The sequence below is a fragment of the Suricata suricatta genome, chromosome 13, assembly GCF_006229205.1.
Source record: "Suricata suricatta isolate VVHF042 chromosome 13, meerkat_22Aug2017_6uvM2_HiC, whole genome shotgun sequence".
NCBI classification, from domain to species: domain Eukaryota; kingdom Metazoa; phylum Chordata; class Mammalia; order Carnivora; family Herpestidae; genus Suricata; species Suricata suricatta.
Genome location: NC_043712.1, coordinates 79,726,065 through 79,739,419, shown reverse-complemented (window position 1 = coordinate 79,739,419; position 13,355 = coordinate 79,726,065). Strand labels below are relative to the sequence as shown.

General features: G+C 47.2%; 1 long non-coding RNA gene across 1 annotated transcript; it reads right to left on the bottom strand.

The window, feature by feature from the left end:
• Positions 1–1,652: 1,652 nt before the first annotated feature.
• LOC115277076 lies at positions 1,653–9,974 on the bottom strand. Its single transcript, XR_003902210.1, has 3 exons — positions 9,929–9,974; positions 7,397–7,526; positions 1,653–2,165 (listed from the first exon to the last, which is right to left on the bottom strand). It is a non-coding gene; the product is annotated as an uncharacterized LOC115277076 (long non-coding RNA).
• Positions 9,975–13,355: the final 3,381 nt, after the last annotated feature.

Sequence of the window (13,355 nt, the reverse complement as noted above, 5' to 3'; positions counted from 1 at the left end):
TTACCTCTGAGAATGAGAGCAGAGTGAAGAATAATTTAGTATTCCATATTCTTCCTTATTTGGCTTCTTACAAGTGCATTTACTTACATGTTACTTGCAATAAAGTGGTGACAATTTCTACAAAACGTCCCCCCCCTACTTTAGAAATGCTCTGCCCTCCCCTGCTCACGAAGGCGCACTGGGATCTGCTTTTATCTGCTTCAGATGAGCTTTCCAATCCCAGGACCCACCCACTTGTCAAGTCAGGTGGGCACATGACCCAAGACAAGCCAATCAGTTTCTCTCTCTCTCTCAGAAATTGGAATCTGGAATCACTTCACACCGGTCACAGTGGCTAAAATCAACAACTGAGGAAACAACAGATGTTGGCAAGGATGTGGAGAAATGGGAACCCTCTTGCAGCAGTGGTGGGAATGCAAAGTGGTGCAGCCACTCTGGAAAACAATGTGGAGGCTCCTCAAAAAATTAAACATAGAATTACCCTACGACCCAGCAGTAACACTACTAGGTATCTATCCAAGGGATACAGGAGTGCTGATTCAAAGGGGTATGTGCACCCCAGTGTTTAAAGCAGTGCTATCAACAATAGCCAAATTATGGAAAGAGCCCAAATGTCCATCACCTGATGAAGGGACCAAGAAGATGTGGTTTATATATTTCATGGACTACTACTTGGCTGTGAGAAAGAATGAAATCATGCCATTTGCAGCAACATGGATGGAACTGGAGGGCCTTATGCTAAGTGAAATAAGTCAGAGAAAGACAGATAAATGTTTTCACTCATATGTGGATCTTGAGAAACTTAACAGAAGACCATGGGGGTAGGGAAGGGGGGAAAATAGTTAAAAACAGAGAGAGAGGGCGGCAAACTATAAGAGACTCTTAAATACAGAAAACAAACTGAGGGCTGATGTCGGGGGAGGGGAAATGGGTGATGGGCACTGAGGAGGGCACTTACTGGGATGAACACTGGGTGTTGTATGTAAGCAATGAAACGCAGGAATCTACCCGCAAAACCAAGAGCATGCTGTACACACTGTATGTTAGCTAACTTGACAATAAATTATATTTTTAAAAAAGCGAAAGAAAAAAATTTTTAATCTGGAGCCAAAACACAGGGGGCTGGAGGTATTTTCAAATGAATCATCCAAAGCCGGCATCTTAAAAGGCTGCCCACATGCCTCTAGGGCTGTTAACCATCAAGTGTCCTTGGCACCTGACCTGTCCTTCTCAGCACTGGTTTTTCAATTCCTTCCAGTAAATTCCTTTAAAGACACACACGCACGCACATGCACACACTCGCGTGGAGAGAAAGAGAGCACGAATTTATTGAAAACAATAATGAATTTAGGGTTGATCACATTAAGTCCATGTTTCCTACAAAACATTTAGGTGGAAATGTTTAACAGACTATTAGAAATACGTATTTGGAACTCAGCAGAGAATAAGAATTAGTGGCATATTTTTAAGAGGTATAAGAGTGAGGGGCGCCCGGATCACTCCGTCGGTTGAGCGTCTGACTTCAGCTCAGGTCATGACCTAGCAGTTTGTGAGTTCAAGCCGCGCATCAGGCTCTGTGCTGACAGCTCAGAGCCTGGAGCCTGCTTCTGATTCTAGGTCTGCCTTTCCCTCAACTCCTCCCCCACTCATGCTCACTTGCTCTCTCTCTCTCTCTCTCTCTCTCTCTCTCAAAAATAAATAAACATTTAAAAAAAATTAAGAAGTGTAAGAGTGTAGCCCAAGTGTGTGATCCCAGGGAGACAAGAGAGTCAGGGACAGGACTGTGGGAAAGACCACCATTTCAGGAAAGGGAAGACGTATCAGACACCGCCATTTGCCCACCATGGTTGAATCTGATGAAGCACGTCTCACCCAGTCCTTCTGAGACCTTGAGGTGATTCCTCACGCACCTCCTGACTGGGCGATGTCACATGCTTGCAAAGTGACTGTACATGTATGACACCTGGTCGTTATCAGGTAACAACTAGACAGAGCAGCTAGTGCTACCAAGCAAGAAACTGTCCCCAGGGTAAGACGCTCGCTCCTGATGTGGGGACCATGAAAGAAGCTTCGGCAACTCTTCAAGTCGAACAACAGAGCAGTTTCTCAGGGACCTCTTCTGCCGTTACCATAACAACACGTGTTCCCCGCGAAGGGTTGGGGCCCTGAAGGGAAACAGAAGAGCACTTAATGCTTCCCTTCAGAGGCCTCACCTGGGCCACTGGATGTCTGGTGGCAGAGCACGCCTGCCAGTCAACACAGCCCAGCCCCCTGACGGTCCCGAGCACTCACCCTACCCTGTGCCCAAGTACCCCTCGTAAATCCGAGGTCACAAGTGATCAAGCCCGTGGACTCACTATACACCGGAATCACCCAGGACATTTATAAAAATTGATTCTTTGTCCCGCCTCCTGAGGTTATGATTTAATTAGCCAGAGGTGCGACCAGGGCGTTGGGAGTTTTTTAAAAGCTCCCCAGGTGATTCTGACATTCAGCCAAGATTGTGAACCCCTGAATAAGCCCATAAATATGTTTCGTTTGACCTGTGCTGTGGTGGCCTGTACAGTATATTTAAAAGTTATATTCCCATAATTAAAGATCAGTCAAGTGCAGGTGCCCCAAATCATCCAGATTTCGGTCTCCTGTTGGGATCTCGGGCCACAGGAGCCTGCATTCCCACAGGGCACTACTCAGCTGTGATCTATCGGTTGCAGCCACAGCTTATTGTGAGCATTTTCTCAGCACTTTCCAGTCCTCCCCGCCCTCCCCAATATCACCAAGCCCAGGACCAAGGACGCCACTTATCATTCTGAGTGCGCTGTGGGTGTTCCTACATCAGGGTCACCAGAAGCCCAACGTCCTGTCCTGTCCGTGTGTCCCAGCAGAAGCCTAAGGGAAAGGCCATCGGCAGGGCCATGCATTTCAAAGGCCAGCCGGCCACTTCAGACACCTGCCTGGCGCCTCAGGCAAGGGGTCTGTGCCCTTGATCTAGCAAGATGGTTCATAGCCTACAGAGCAAAGAGCTAAGTGAGAGATCCCAACTCTACTTATCTTAATAATTAGATAGCTCTCTAGTACAAAAAACAACAACAACAAAACAAACAAACAAACAAAACTCTGCTGCATTAAAAAAGTAAGAAAAATAGGGTTCACAATGGCTCCAGAGAGGAACCCCATAAATAAGGAACTCCAGGAAGTTTGAGGAAATTTGTATCCGTTCTAAGGGACAAAGGGAGCTGGAGCCAAACCTGACCTGTGACCTGTGTATAGAAGCCCCAAACTAAAGAAGGAAGAGAGGGGACGGGAGGGGAGGGAAGGGAACATTGAAAATCCGCCCCAACCCTTGAAATCCCCTTGAAAATCCACCTTTTCAAGGCTGCCCAGCGTGGGTACGATCCAGACTTGACTGCTGAGGCTTTGCAAACACTCCTCTCAGCTTGCTCTCCTCCGTCAAGGACTCATGCCCTCAGGGTCCCCCGCTGGGGAGTGGGGGGGGGGGGCGGGGACTGGGCGCCCGATCATCACTCGGTCAGAGCGCTTATGTGGCTTCTGTAGATACTTTAAAAGTCTCTCTCTCCTCCCAAAAATCAACTCAAAATGGATTCCAGACTTAAATGTAAGACCTGAACGTAAAACTCCCAGAAGAAAACAGGAGGCAAGATTCATGACATTTGCCTTGACAATGATTTCTAGAATAGGACAGCAAAAGGTACGAGCAACAGCAAAAACTAGACAGGCGGGACTACATCACACTAAAACACTTCTGCGCGGCCAGCGACGCCATCACCACGGCGGAAAGGCAGCCCAAGGAATGGGAGAAGGTACTTGCAGACCAGGTGTCTGCTAAGGAACGGATTCATACCCAAAATGTGTAAGAAACGCCTACAACTCAAAAGCAAAAATAAATAAATAAAAACAAAAACAAGTAACCCAATGAAGAAATACACCAAAGACGTGAATAGACAGGTCTCCATATAAGTTATACAAATGGATGACCGATACATGAAACTCATCAGAAACATGCAAATCAAGGGGCGCCTGGATGGCTCAGTCAGCTGAGCGTCCGACTCTTGATTTCAGCCCAGGCCATGATGTCACATTTTGTGGCTTCATATGACTGAGCCCCGTTTCGGGCTCTGTGCTGACCGTGTAGAGCATGAGAATCCCTCTCTCTCTGCCTGTCCCCTGCTCTCTCTCTTTCTCTCAAAAAAGCCCTTTAAAAAAAAAAGAGAAAAATGCAAAGCAAAACCACTATGAAATATCACCTCACACGTCCTGTCAGGAGGGCAATTATCAAAACAAAACAAAAGATAAGTGTTGGTGAAGATACAGAGAAAAGGGACCCTTGTGTGCTGTTGCTGAGGATGTAAACAGATACAGTCTCTATAAAGAACACTATAGAGGTTCCCTGAAAAATTAAAAATACAATTTCCATATGATCCAGCAATTCCAGTTCTGGATAAATTTATTTTAAAAATTGAAATGGGGATCTTGAAGAGATACTTGTACTTCACAATAGCCAAGCTATGGAAACAACCTAAATATCCATCGACGAATAAATGGACAATGATAATGTGCTCTATACGTATAATACAACATGGATGAACCTGGATAGCATTATACTAGGTGAAACAAACCAGTCACAGTGCACAATTGTACTTCTGGGTGTTGCCTAAAATATCAAACTCACAGAAATAGTAGGATGGAGCCAGGAGCTGGGGGAGGGAGAAAAGGGGAGTTGCTGTTCAGTGTGGAGATGGTTTCAGTTATGCATGAATAGTAAGTTCTAGCAACTGGTACAACATTGTGCCTATAATAAACAATACTGTACTGCTATGCACTTATGATTTGTGAAGAGGATAGATCTCACCTTAAATGTTCTCATAATAAAAAACGAAATTCTTGGGGTGCTTCGTTGGCTCCATCACTTAAGCATCCAACCCTCAATTTTGGCTCAGGTCATGATCTCACGGTTGATGGGTTCAAGCACTGCATAGGGCCATGCAGAGCCTGCTTGGATTCTCTCTCTCTCTGCCCCTCCCCCATTGGTGCATGTGCTCACTCTCTCTCAAAATAAATAAACTTTATTAAAAAATTATCTCACTCCTGCATTAGCTACATGAGAATATGTTCCTTATCAATCTTGTTCACCACTCTATCATCAGCAACCATGGTGCAATAAATAATGATGGATAGATGGATAGATGAATGGATGGATGGGTAGATTGGATGGATGGGTGGGTGGATGGGTGGGTGGGTAGATGGATGGATGGATGGGTGGATGGGTGGATGGATGGATGGATGGATGGATGGGTAGATGGCTGGATGGCTGGATGCATTAATGGATGGATGGGTAGGTAGATGGATGGGTGGGTGGATGGATGGAGGGATGGATGAGTAGATGGATGGATGGATGGATGGATGGATGGATGGATGGATAAATGGGTGGATGGGTGGGTGGATGGATGGGTGGGTGGATAGGTGCATGGGTGAATGGATGGATGGATGGATAAGTAGATGGGTGGGTGGGTGGATGGGTGGGTGGATGGGTGGATAGATGGATGGGTGGATGGGTGGGTGGTTACAGACATAACGGAGGCAAAAACATGGAACCAGAGGAGAGAACGTGAGTGAGACACAAGAATGGGAGATTCTACTCAGAAAGCAAGATTGTGCAGTTGAAGAGATTTGAGGAAGAACCGTATTAAGATGACAATAAAGTCCAGCATATGAACTTAGACCTCTGTCAGGATCCTGCCTGAAAAGGAAAACCTTGCTTAGGTAATTCAGAGAGAAAATTTACTCCAGGGAGCTCACTGGCCAGGTGACAGGAGAGCTGAAAGAGCTACCAGGAGAAATGACGCAAGCTCCAGGTTAGGAAATGCAGGACGCCATATTGCCACAGCTACAACCAGGGCAAGCACAGTACAGGAGGTGTTGGGGGGGGCCCAGGAGTGGTGGCTTGTGGTGGCACCACAGAGGGAAGCCAGTCCCTCCCAGCAGTGCTGCCCACAGGGATGAGGTGAGGACTCAGGGAAGGAGGGCGGTGACTCCTGGCTTCTCTCTCCCACCGACCTTCCCATCTCCCAGAAGCACCTCTTCTTGGCTGAATGTACTACAAAGTTAATCGGCAATGGAGCTTGGGAAATGCCCTTTGCAGGCATCTGCTCTCCTGTAATACAGAGAAAAAGAGGCCAGGCCTGGAGAATGGTTCTAATAGCAAATAGGCAAATAAGCAAGACAACATGGGAATGGCTTGCTGAGCTGTGTGACATTGGGGGCAGAAAACAGATCCCAGGAACTATGAAATTGGGGCACGTGGTGTACAGACCCTCCCCATGAGTACAGGGGCCACCATCTGATGCTCCGGAACTGAAACAGAGGAGGACTGGGGCCTGGGGCCAAAGAGCTCAATGAATGTCAACATTTAAGAATGACTTGGGGGACGGGCCGCCTGGGTGGCTCAGTTGGTTCGGTGTCCAACTTTGGCTTAGGTTATGATCTCATCGTTTGAAAGTTCAAGCCTTGCATTGGGCTCTGCACTGGTGATGCAGAGCCTGCTTGGGATTCTCCCTCTCCTCTCTCACTGCCCCTCCCCCACTTGCGCACCCATGTGTGGGCACACGCTTTCTCTCTCTCTCTTTCAAAATAAATAAATAAATTTTAAGGGAAAAATGACCTGGAGGACAAGAGGTAACAGGAGGAAGGCAAAAGAGTATTTGTGTAAGTCCAAAGCCTGGTCTGGAAAGAGCCAAGGAAAGGTTGAATAGCGTGGCAGTGTGAAGACTCAAGTGTGAGTGTTCAGGCACTTAGAAGCTGAAGGGTTTGGGCAAGTGAGTTAGCCTCCGCGCCTTGGCATGTAAAATGGAGATCACATTGCCCTAAGTACGGCTGAGAGGAGAATTAAATGGGATAGTGTCACTAGTGACGGCAGTCACCGCAGAGAACACACTCAGTTCACATTCTCTACAGCGCTGAAGACAAGGCTTTCCCCCAGGCTCTAGCTCAGGGTCTCTTGTGAGGTTGCAGTCTGTTGGCAAGCTTCATTTGTCCACTGGCTGTTGACGGACACCCCACTTCCTACCCACGCGGGCCTCTCCAAGGGCTGCCCAGGTGCCCTCAGAGCCTGGCAACCAGCTTCCCTCAGACTGAATGATCTGAGAGCCCAAGAAGCTGGTCTCCTGGGACCTAATCTCAGAGGTGACATACCACCACTTCTGGCACCTTCTACTGGTCACACAGACCTGCCCTGGTGCAGTGTGGGAGGAAAACTACACTGGGTGTGAATATCAGAGGTGGGGGCCATTTGGGGCTGGCTGTCACATTTCCTCTCCCTCTGTTTGCTCTCGTTTTCCCCCACACCACCTATCCTCAACTAACATACTATTTAACTTACTTTTTTGGTCGATCCTCTGTCTCCCCACCACAGAATGTAAGAAGGACGGGATTTTTGTCTGTTTTGTTCACTGTTGTTTCATCGGTACCTAGAGCAGTCCCTGGGACCCAGTAGGGCTTCATACGTGTCTCTGGAGGCAAGAGAAACAAAATCAAAGATGAACTCTTGGGACCCCATCAAGCTAAAAAGCTGCACAGCAAAGGAAACAATCAACAAAACTAAATGGCAACCGACAAAATGGGAGAAGATATCTGCAAATGACATTTCAGACAAAGGGTCAGTGTCCAAAATCTATAAAGAACTTACCAAACTCTATACTCAAAAAACAAATAATCCAGTGAAGAATTGAGCAAAAGACATGGATAGACATTTTTCCAAGGAAGACATCCAGATAGCTCACAGACACATGAAAAAATGCTCAACATCACTCATCATCAGGGAAATACAAATCAAAACCACAATGAGATACCACCTCACACCTGTCAGAATGGCTACGATCAACAACTCAGGCAACAGCAGATGTTGCTGAGGATGCAGAGAAGGAGGATCCCTTTTGCACTGCTGGTGGGAGTGCAAACTGGTGCAGCCACTCTGGAAAACAGTATGGAGGCCTCAAAAAATTAACAATCGAACTACCCTACGACCCAGCAATTGCACTACTAGGAATTTATCCAAAGGATACAATGCTGATTTGAAGGGGCACACGCACCCCCATGTTTATAGCAGCACTATAGCTAAATTATGGAAAGACCCCAAATGTCCATCGACAGATGAACGGATAAAGAAGATGTGGTATGTGTGTGTGTATATATATATATATATACACAGTGAAATAGGACTCGGCAATGAAAAAGAATGAAATCCTGTCATTTGCAACAAAATGGATGGAACTAGAGGTATTATGCTAAGCAAAATAAGTCAGTAAGAAAAAGACAGATATCATATGATTTTACTCTTATGTGGAATTCGAGAAACTCAGCAGATGAACATGGGGGAAGGGAAGGAAAAATAAGAAAAACAGAGGTAGGCAAACCCTCTTAAATACAGAGAACAAACTGAGGGTTGCTGGAGGGGAGGTGGGTGAGGGGATGGGTTAAATGGGTGATGGGCATTAAGCAGGGCACTTGTTGGGATGAGCACTGGGTGTCATATGTAAGAGATGGATCACTGGGTTCTACTCCTGAAGCCAAGACTACACTATATGTTAGCTAACTTGAATCTAAAATATATATATATTTGTTAAATGGTGAAAAAGCAGCACTGTGTCTATAAGAAACACTCGAAGGCCTATCCAGAATAGCATAGATCATAAGTACAGTTCTTTAAAAAAATTCTTGGTGGGGCGTCTGGGTGGCTCAGTCTCCAGAATGGAGAAGGCAGGAAGGCTTTGGGGGGAAACTTCTACAAGACAAGGAAATTAACAGACCCTGATGTGTCTGAACAGTTGGAAAAACAATGAAGACAGGCGGTGCAGAGTCTAGGCTCCCACTAAGGACAAACAGAAAGCTAAGTAAATGAAAGAACAAGATGGTATTTATTATGGAGAAAAGAGTCGTACAAGGAAAAAAAAGCAAACGCAGTATTCACGGAGTCCTACTAAAACACTCGACATAGGGGCGCCTGGGTGGCTCAGTCGGCTAAGCGCGGCTTCGGCTCAGGTCATGATCTCACAGGTAGTGGGTTCGAGCCACGTGTTGGGCTCTGTTGACAGCTAGCTCAGAGCCGGGAGCCTGCTTCAGATTTTGTGTCTCCCTCTCTCTCTGACCGTCTCCTGCTCATGCTCTCTCTCTCTGTCTCTCAAAAATAAATAAACATTAAAAAAATAAAAAAATTCTTGGGGACACCTGGGTGGCTCAGTCGGTTAAGCATCTGACTCTTGATTTCCGCCCAGGTCATGATGTCCCAGTTGTGGGATCAAGCCCTGGCTAGGGCTCCCCACAGGGCATGGAGCCGGCGTTGCATTCTCTCTCTTCCCCTCCCCCACTAGTTCTCCTTCTATCAAAAATAAAATAAATAAACATTTTAAAAAATCCTTGCCCTTGACTCTCACAGTCTGTGAGGAAACAGGACAGCACTTTTATCGCCCATTTTGTTGATGAGGAAACTAAAACCCAGGGAGGCCAGGGTCTTCCTGCTCAAGGCTACCCTGCCCTGGCCCTGCCGCCCCCCGCCAGCGCACCCCGGCTGCAGCGCAGCACCGAGCGTCACTGGTCACTCGCAACCCACACCCCTTAGTTCCCGAATAGTCCCTGGGGCTTCGTGCCAGGAAGAGTCCCCGTTAGTTCCAGGGGCTCCGCGCCGGCCAGACAAGCGCGCGGAAGGGAAGGGGTGGGGACGCGCCAGCGAGCTCCGGGGAGGCAGTTCTTCGTCGTCCGGAGGCCCTTTCCTGTCCCCCTTCTCTGGCGGGTCCTGCCCAGAGCCTCAAGGCCCCCCCTTATCTCTCCGTTGGTGTTTCACAGGCAGGCAACGGGGAGCAGCTGTCCCCACGAAAGCTGAACCCGCTTAACTCTCCCACAATTAAAAATAAATTACCGCGGGGCAACCGCAGGCGCCTGGGCGGCTGGATTAGGCTCTCTCGGTTTCAGCTCAGTGAGGAGGCTGCTTGGGATTCTCGGTCTTTCTCTCCGCCCCTCCCCCACGCACTGTCTGTCTCTCTCTCCCCCCTCCCCAAAATAAATAAACTTAAACTTAAATTTTTTTTTATTTTATTTTTGAGAGACAGACACTGTTGAGAGAGAGACAGAGACACTGTGAGTAGAGAAAGGGGCAGAGAGAGGGAGACACAGAATCCAAAGCAGGCTCCAGGCTCCAAGCTCTCAGCACAGAGCCCTACATGAGGCTAGAACCCACAAACCATGAGACCATGACCTGAGCCAAAGTTGGAGGCTTAACTGACTGAACCACCCTGGCACCCCCAAGAAATTTTTTTTATTATAAAAAAATTACCACAAATATAGCAGCAGAAAAAAGAAAAAGAAAAGAAACCCCATCATAACCCCTTTCAAGTCCCAGGGCCCCAGGCAGGGGCGCCCCCTGCTGGACACTGGAGGGACCTGGGCTAGTTTCCTTCAGGGATGTCTCCTTCCCAGAGGGGGCTCAGGACCTAAAAGCTCCCTTTCCCTTAACCCCTACCTCAGCATAGAATGTTTTAACAACACACATATAAATTCATTTCAGTTCATCAACAAGTTCACGTCTGAAAAACAGAAGGAGAAGGAGAACAACAGAGGTGACAGCCAGTTTCATCTGGAAGTCCTGACCGGCTATACTCAGGCACTCCCGGTTGCCTAAGGCTGAGCAGAGAGAGTGAGGAGAGCCCTGGGTCCCACAGAAAGTACTGGAGGGGGCGGCAAGCGCATCAGGCTGGGGGACAGGAGAGAGCCGGCACGCTGTGGTGGCCGAGGGGAAAGAACAGGTCACCCCCTCTTCTTTCTCCTCTTGTCAAGACCACCCGGTCCTCTGCCCTGCCTGAGTGGTAAGGGGAAGCACCCCAGGTCAGCGGGAGGGACCCAGCTTCTCAGTGACGCTGCAGTCCCCGGAGACACAGACCCGTGTCTGTTCTCTGCCAGCCAAAGTGGTCCCAGGGTGCTCTCTGCCCGCAGGGGGCCACAGGTATATGAACATAACTCTTTTATTTAAAAATTCTTTAACGTCTATTTATTTTTGAGAGAGAGAGAGACAGAGCATGACCAGGGAAGGAGCAGAGAGAAAGGGGGAAACACAATTCAAAGCAGGCTCCAGGCTCTGACCTATCAGCACAGAGACCAACACGGAGCTTGAACCCATGAACCATAAGATCATGACCTGAGCTAAAGTCAGACACTGAACCAACTGAGCCACCCAGGTGCCCCTGAACATAACTCTTAAATAAAGGCAGCATGGCCGACCGTGAGGCCAAAGTGTGACTAGAGTTTGCTAACGGCTGTGTTTGGCACATAGTTTTACTTAATCCTCACGTAAACCTCCCGAGAGAAAGGTGTATTCAGCCGGTTTTACAGTTGAAGAAGCAAACTCAAAGGTTAAAAACTAGACCAGGGACACATAGCCAGGGACAGAGCAGGGATCTGAATGCAGAAATAAGGCATTGGGTCTTTAATGCAAAGTTATACCAGAACAGTGATAAGTCCGTTCCCCCTCTAGAGTCATTTGGCAACGTCTGGAAACAGACTGTCACAACTGGATGGGGGAACACATACTACTGCCATCTAGTGGGTAGAGGCCAGGGATGCCACTGAACTTCAAATGCACAGGACAGCCCCGGCAACAAAACTGTCCTGCTCACAATGTACAAGTGCTGCTACTGAGGGACTCGGCCCTATGACAGTGATTACGTTTGACTTGTTATTTGTTACTATTTAGATCTCAAGAATGCAACCTTGGAGAAAAGTCATAAGTGCAAACGGTTCTTGTCTAGGAAGGTAACTCAGAGGCTATAGATATAAAGACACACACACACTAAACGGGGGTGTGTCTAACTTGGCAATCTTACTTCAGACCAGTCTTCCATCCTTCTCTAAACCAGCTCTGCCTCGTTCCCTATTTATTTTAATGCCACACAGGAGGCTGCCCTACACAACAGAAAACATCTCAGTTCTTGAGGCTCGAAGTCCAAGATCAAGGTGTTGGCACATTGAGGCCTCGCTTGTTGGCTTACAAGTGGCTCTCATACTGCCTTTGCACATGGTCGTTCCTCTGTGCTTATGGGGCCTTGGTGTCTCTTCCTTGTCGGACAAAGAAATCAGTTATACTGGGATTAGGACCCAATCTTTCATGATCTCATTCCATCTTAATTACCTCTTTAAAAGCTCTATCTCTAGGGAAATCTGGGTGGTGCATCTGAACTGGGCTCAGGTCGTGATCTCACCGTTGATGAATTCGAGCCCTGTTTCGGACTCTGTGCTGACAGTGCAGAGTTTGCTTGGGATTCCCTCTCTGCCCCTCCCTCGCCTCCTTCTCTCTCAAAATAAATAAATAAACTTTCTAAAAAGTAAAATAAAAGCTCTAGCTCCAAATCTCGTCACATCCGGAGTACTAGAAGGTAGGATGGCATCATAGCAGTCTTGGAGCACAGTTCAGTCCATAACACCCGTCTAATTAATTAATCTGACACAAATATATTTTTAAGAATTATGTTTAAATATGTTAATGTATTTGTCTTGCAGATACATCTGAATCCACAAAACCCACATGTTTCTACTGCATCAGGCTGCTTCCTTGAGGGCTATTGATATATTAACACGAATTCACCAAGAAGAATGACTCTCAAGCGATATTTCAGATAGATCACATGCTTTTCTCTTCTGTCCTCCCAACCAGGCTCCATTAAGAGTGTTTTGGACCGTGAGAGGTCTCTGCCTGAAGCTTTCATTTGTCAGCTCAAGATTCAAACACAATCACACATGGCCCAAAAGGACACTGCGGGGACACTTTCTTAGCATCTAAGTCCAAACCTCCTTTTTTCTGGCTAATGAAAGTTTCAATAATTAGCGTATTACTTAAATAATTCACAGGTTTCTTATTTATTGTCAAAAACATTTTGGAATTATTGATCAATTAATTTGTTGACTATCTCATGAACTTAGTCTTTTCTAAATTCAGAGTCGTGTGTCAAATTGCATTCCAGAGCTTGCATTCAGAGTCTGGTCAGTCTCCTGAGACAAACTGCTATTTTTCATCTCTCCTTGTAGGAAAATTTGCCCTTGGCAACTGTCAGAGAAGACAGTCTGGGGCAATTTCTCTTATCGATCAATCCAAGCAAATGCAAAGGACTGGCTTTTCCCCAGAGCTGAAGGCACCTGCCGGCGGTAAGGTCGGTGTTAGGCTCTAGCCAGAGCACGGAGGCGAAGCCCGAGGCCAGGCAAGGAGTCAGAAGTTGGAGACTTAAGTTTTTTATCATCTATGGCGCACGGAGGTAGCCCTTGTTCCTTGGCTCCCTGGCAAACTTCCCCACCCCGTCTGT